Source organism: Trichechus manatus, unplaced genomic scaffold (genome assembly GCF_000243295.1).
Source record: "Trichechus manatus latirostris isolate Lorelei unplaced genomic scaffold, TriManLat1.0 scaffold00054, whole genome shotgun sequence".
Classification (NCBI taxonomy): domain Eukaryota; kingdom Metazoa; phylum Chordata; class Mammalia; order Sirenia; family Trichechidae; genus Trichechus; species Trichechus manatus.
In genome coordinates, this window is record NW_004443990.1 from 13,595,162 (window position 1) to 13,601,955 (window position 6,794).

The 6,794-nt window shown below is 44.0% G+C and overlaps 1 non-coding gene across 1 annotated transcript; it reads right to left on the minus strand.

The window, feature by feature from the left end:
* Positions 1-2,298: 2,298 nt before the first annotated feature.
* TRNAQ-UUG (transfer RNA glutamine (anticodon UUG)) lies at positions 2,299-2,370 on the minus strand. The gene has a single exon. It is a non-coding gene; the product is annotated as a tRNA-Gln (tRNA).
* Between the last annotated feature and the right edge of the window lie 4,424 nt (positions 2,371-6,794).

Consider the following 6,794-nt stretch of genomic DNA (forward strand, 5'->3'; position numbering starts at 1 on the left):
AGTAGTGCTTTACTTATTCGGGGCTTCTTCCCTTTCCATATAAAGTTAATGATTAGTTTTTCCATCTCTTTGAAGAATGTTGCTGGTATTTGGATCGGTATCAGTACTTTTTTTTAAAATTCATCCATCTTGTTGCATGTAGCTGCTCATGCATTTTTCTTGCTGTATGATATCCCATTGTATTGGTGTACCACAAATTATATACCCATTCTACTGTTGATGGAAATTTGAATTCCTTTCCATTTTTTACTATTATGTTACCAAAAACATTCTTATATATGTCTTTAGGTACACATATGTACACATTTCTGTGGGTATATGTACAAGAGTGAAATTGCTAGATCATAAGATAGGATTGTCTTCAACTTTAGTAGTTAATGTCAAACTGCTTTCCAAAGTGACTGTATCTATTTATACTCCTATCGGCAGTGAAGAAGTACAGCCAGAATGTCCTTAGAAGCCAGGATGGGGAGACTTCATCTGACATACTTGAACATGTTATCAGAAGGGACCAGTCCCTGGAGAAGGACATCACGCTCGGTAAAGTAGATCAGCGAAAAAGAGGAAGACCCTCAACGAGATGGATTGACACAGTGCTGCAACAATGGGCTCAAGTATAACAACAATTGTGAGGATGGCACAGGACCGGGCGGCGCTTCATTCTGTTGTTCATAGGGTCGCTATGAGTCAGAACACCCAAAAAGAACGTGCTCCGTAGAACAAACAATTATAGGAAACCAAAAGGGCAACATTTGCCCAAAAGCAAAGATGAGAAGGCAGGAAAGGGTTGGAAAACCAAACGAAAGGAAACGGGGAACCCAGGGAGGAAATGGGGAGAGTGCTGACAGTGTGGGGAACAATTTGTGTACAATTTATTGAATGAGAAACTAACATTCTCTGTAAACTTTCAACTAAAACAATAAAATAAAAAAATTTTTTTAAACAGTATGGAATAATGTGAACTCTCATTCACTGCTGATGTTGTTGTTGTCATAAATCAGTTGTTCAAATACGCGTGTGGCTGTATCCGGGATCTCTAGTCTGTTCCATTGGTGTGTTTGTCTCTCCTTTCACCAGTACCACACGATCTTAATTCCTATAGTTTATAGTTAATAAGCTTTAATATGTGGCAGAGCAAGTCTTCCCACACTATTATTCTTATGCCTAGATAATTTTGAGGCTAGATCACTCATGCACACAGATCCATTCAAACGTTTAAGGAATTGTGTGAGATGGGTGGGAAGGAGGCTTCCTCAGGGGAGAGATGGGCGGAGCAGTGAGAGGATCCTGTTTCCATGGCATCCTCCCAAGGGTGCGAGTGCAGTGCCACTCAACCTGTAGGGAGATCAATAAATGTGTCAGCGGGCTCCCTCGTCACTTATCCTAGAGGAACAGACACCTCTCAAAACCCAGATACTAATCCAAAGAAGGCAACGCTCTGGGCTTCTCTTCCACCCTATCCCAGAGGTACACGCTTTCCCGCAAATCACGTGCGCCTGCTCGCACCCTAAACACCGATCCTGGACAGGCTCGCTAATAGAAATACGTTCAGTCCTGTTGGTGAAACCCCTCAAAGATTCCTATCATCCACTCAGGAGGAAAACACCATCAATACGGCGACAAACCTAAAGCAGAGATACCTTCACAGGAGCTGAGACGGAAGGAAAAACAGACACTTTTACTAAGGATTTTTTCCTGACTAAAAGACACTCACAACCTCACTGCCTGAGTAACCAACAACCAAGACGAACACATTTCCCGCCTCTTTGACGTTCTCACAGGCGGACTGACCGCCAGAGAGGCAGTCCAACAGCATCCACCTCCCCGGCCCTGCTATTCTTTTGGCCAATCAGAGTAAAGCTAGTGCCCCTTCTCCCCGCCCCTTGGCTCCGTCCCGACATTTCATTCGCGGTTTATGGAGCAGTAATATATCGTACTAGCCAATAGCCAAGAAGGATTCCCGGCAGCTTTCGGGGAAGGATGGGTCTTCGAAAGCTGAAGACTACTGTTGCTCCCCGCCCGAAGCAGCATCCTCGGAATCTTTCGGGTCCCTTCGGATATTTCCCTCCAGGGCAAAGTCACGTTCAATCTCCTATCAGCACGTTTATTTTTCGGCACCGACTCTCGCGCACGCGCATCGCGACGCTCAGGACGGCCCCGAAATGAAAGCACCTTCGAGGGAGGGAGGAGGCACCCTAAACCGCGGACCAACAGGTCAGCAGGCAGCGGCACTGCCCGAGGTGGCCGCTGCCGGCAGCAACTCCCAAAACATGAATTGTAGAACCAAAAGGCCTAGTGAGGTCCCACCGAGATTTGAACTCGGATCGCTGGATTCAAAGTCCAGAGTGCTAACCATTACACCATGGGACCTGCTGGCGGCTTTAAGCGGCCGGGAGTCTTCTCAAGCCGCATAATGTGAGGAACTGCATTTCGAAAGCTGCACTGAGTACCCAGTTCGCCCGGGCTGGGTCCCGGGCCCTGAGCCCTGGGCCCTGAGCCGGAGGCGCACTGGCGGGCGGAAGCGGGGTATCGAGGGCTTCCGTATCCCTCGCGTCCCAGACGTTCCCGGCCCCGGGGGCGTCATCTCTTCCCGCCGCGTTTCCTGACTCGCTGCTTCAGAGTCCCTGAACAGCGCCTGGGGAAGCCAAAAGGGCGGCGAGCTGGCGGGTGCGCTGTTTGCAGAGTTGAGCCGGCGGGCCGTGATTGGACGGGGGTCCGGAGAAGGTCGGCTCCCGGCCCCAGGGCTCTGAGCAGGAGACTCGGCACCCATGTCCTGGGCTTCGAAGTTGTTTATTTATTTTCCAGAAAAGTCTCTGGGAGGGACGACTTGGCCAAGCGGGGAGGAAATCAGCCTGGCACGCGGAGGAACGGTAGTTCAAGCCCCGGACCCCTTCGGGGCGCGCGAACAACGCGACTTGGAGGTGCGCCCCGCCTGAGTCAGAGTCTAGTAGGAGTCTCACGTGGCTAGAAGCCAACGGGAGATTTGCACGTGTCTCACTTTCACTTTCTTGTCGTTCACGAGGAGTGCTTTAAAAGCTGCTGGGTGACGCTGCAAAACTTGAAAGCCGTGACGGGTGACTCCCTTAATATGTAGGCGAGCTCTTACAACAGCTGCAGGCCAAGTTCCCCAGTAAAACGTGTTTCGTGGAAAAAGAAAATGCAAAATGCCATGAAACGTATGAAAAGACTCACATTCACTTCTTATAAAAGAAATTTAAATTAAAACAAAATGAAACATAGTTTGTTTTTTTGGTTTTTTCCCCACCTCAGCCGGGAAAGTCTGGGACAGATAATAATGGCCAGGGCCTGGGGCTGGGCTTTCTTCTAATGTGAGAGTGTAAATGGATAATGTTTCCGCAGGCGAATCGGGCAAGAGATAAAATTTTATTTATTTTCTGGGACTTTATCCTAAGGGAATAATTGGACAGTTGTCAAGATGTATGCTCATGGATGTTCTCAGCTATATTGTTTATGATAGTAGAGAATAAATGTCCATCAAGTGAAAATTGGTGAAGAATAATATCTATACAATAAATATTGTGTAGGAATTTAGGGGACGACTTGAATAGATACGCAGGCCTAAGCAAACCGAAATAGAACTCTACTTACCAATTAGTATATAAAATAAAATCCCACAGGAAAACTATATACATGTGTAATCAACATTCGCCATTTATTTGCTGTGTGACTTGTGAACTCTTTTCCTTCATTATATGTGTCTGAGTGACAGGTCTGTGCCCCAAGTAGATATTCACTCCCTGAGCCTCTGAAAGTGCTAATTGGATTTAGGATCCAAAGAGACCGATGTCCAGAAGCAGGGATGTTTTAGAACTTGTTCTTCTGTGGAAGGTGTCTATGACACCCAGTGTCCTAGGGGCAGTGGTGGCAGTCATGGCGATGTCCCCTGGCAGCAGAAATGGTGTCGTAACCAGAGTGCCCAGTATCCTGATCTTGGCTGGGGTCCTGGCTGCCCAGCTCACCTTGGTTTTTAGCCATTTTCCTGAGTTTGTTTTTTCAGCCTCCCTATGAGTCGGAACTGACTGGACGGCAATGGTTTGTTTTTGTTTTTTGTTTTTGGTATGATGCTATTGGAGCCTTGGTGGCACAGTATTTAAGAGTTCGGCTGCTAACCAAAGTTTGGCAGTTCAAATCCACCAGCCTCTCCTTGGAAACCCTATGGGCAGTTCTACTCCGTGCTATAGGGTCACTATGAGCTGGAATTGACTCAATGGCAAGGGGTTATTAACTGAAATCTTTGCAGTAAGTCCTTTTTTGCTTCTGGTACCCAGAGTCCATTTCTGTTGAATGCAGCCAAGAACCTGCTTGGGCCAAATATGAAAAAGGTCTGTTGATGATAGTTATCTCTGGGGAGTAAGCTTATGAGGGCCTTTCTGTTTTTCTGTACTACTTTAAAAAATGTTTTTAAAAATTCTTGTATATTGTCAGAAGAAACATTAAAGATGTTTCATTTTGAGAAACAAAACCATCTCCCCTTGAGCTTCTATGGTGAGATAAGGCTGGAGTCAGTGACTTTAGCGTCTCTGAATCTTGGCTTTCCCATCTATTTCCTTCTTACAAGGGCTCTGTGAGTATCAACGAGAGTACACTGAAATTAAATTTTGAAAAGCTACTGTAGAAAAAGGGTCATAATTACATTCTTTGAAAATATATAGTAGTCCCTTCTGTCCAGTAGGAATTCCACTTCTCCCTACTCCCATTTCCTAGTTCTTCTTTTGCAGTTCCTTCCACCTTCTCTCCTTTCTCATCTTGAAAAACAACCAGCTGAAATGAGAACCTCAATGAAATCCCCCACCTGCTCCATTCCTCAGGTGGCATAAAAGGATCATCTTCCTTGGAGCCTTTGTCATTACTCCCTGGAAGTATGTATATATATATTTCACTTCTATCATGCAGTATCTTTTGTGTCTGGCTTCTTTTACTCAACATAATGTTTCTGAGATTCATCCATGTCATTTTGTATATCAGTAGTACATTATTTTTATTGCTGAGTTGTCCACTGTATGATGTACACCTTTCCTGATTTTAACCCACACAGTATCCCCTTGTTCTGTTCGAACGACTGCCACTTGTCCTATGAACAGGTTCTGCATGAGCACAATTAAGTGCTCTGGAATTCCCATTCTTCATAATGTTATCCATAATTTATTATGATCTACACAGTTGAATGGCTTTGCATAGTCAATAAAACACAAATAAACGTCTTTCTGGTATTCTCTGCTTTCAGCCAGGATCCATCTGACATCAGCAATGATAACCCTCATTCCACACCCTCTTCAGGGTTGTATCCTTTCACCATACTTATTCAGTCTGTATGCTGAGCAAATAATCTGAAAAGTTGGACGATACGAAGAAGAACGCAGCATCAGGATTGGAGGAAGACTCATTAATAACCTGCAATATGCAGATGACACAACCTTGCTTGCTGAAAGTGAAGAGGACTTGAAGCACTTACTGATGAAGATCAAAGACCACAGCCTTCAGTATGAATTACACCTTAACATAAATAAAACAAAAATCCTCACCACTGGACCAATAAGCAACATCATGATGAACAGAGAAAACATATTGAAGTTGTCAGGGATTTCATTTTACTTGGATCCACAATCAACGCTCATGGAAGCAGCAGTCAAGAAATCAGATGACACATTGCATTGGGCAAATCTGTTGCAAAAGACCTGTTTAAAGTGTTAAAAAGCAAAGATGTCACTTTAAGGACTAAGGTGTGCCTGACCCAAGCCATGGTGTTTTCAGTTGCCTCATATGCATTCGAAAGCTGGACAATGACAATGGAAAATCAAAGAAGAACTGATGCCTTTGAATTATGGTGTTGGTGAAGAATATTGAATATACCATAGACTGCCAGAAGAACAAACAAATCAGTCTTGGAAGAAGTACAGCCAGAATGTTCCTTAGAAGGAAAGATGGCAAGACTTCGTCTCACATACTTTAGACGTGTTAGCAGTAGGGACCGGTCCCTGGAGAAGGACATCATGCTTGGTAAAGTAGAGGGTCATCGAAAAAGAGGAAGACCCTCAACGAAATGGACTGACACAGTGGCTGCAACAATGGGCTCAAGCATAACGACAATTGTGAAGATGGCGCAGAACTGGGCAGCGTTCTGTTCTGTTGTACATCAGGTTGCTATGAGTTGGAACTGACTCGATGGCACCTAACAACAACATTCCACTGTATGAATGTAGCACAATGTGTTTATTCCTTCTCTAGTTGATGGACATTTGGATTGTTTCCAGTTTGCGGCTAATATAAATACGACCATTTTGTACAAGCCTATTTTTGATTTGGTGTATGTACCTAAGAATGGAATTGCTGGGTCATAGGGTAAGTGTATATTTATTAAAAATTGCCAGTTTTCCAAAGTGGTTGTTTTCAATCCCAGCAGTGTATGATTTCTTATCAGTCTGCAGCAAGATGAGGAGCTTGTGCCAGAATAAAAATCAATTACATCTCTAAGCACACTGTTTTAGTTTAGCTGATATTTTTTTGATGGCGAGACTTTCTCAGTGAAGGAAGCAGTATGTTGATTTACGTTCTGAAGCAAGCTCCTTATCTCATTGCAGATTGATAAGAAATCATACACTACTGGACCAGTGTATCATACATTGTGGACCAGCACATTGAGTAATAATAATCTAAGGAATTAAAAAATAAAATGTAACCGTGTTCAAAATGTAAAAATTTTACCTCAAGGGTAAACTGAAGAAAATGCAGTAAATTAATAAATTATTTTTCATATCTTAGAAGTTGTTTTTCTT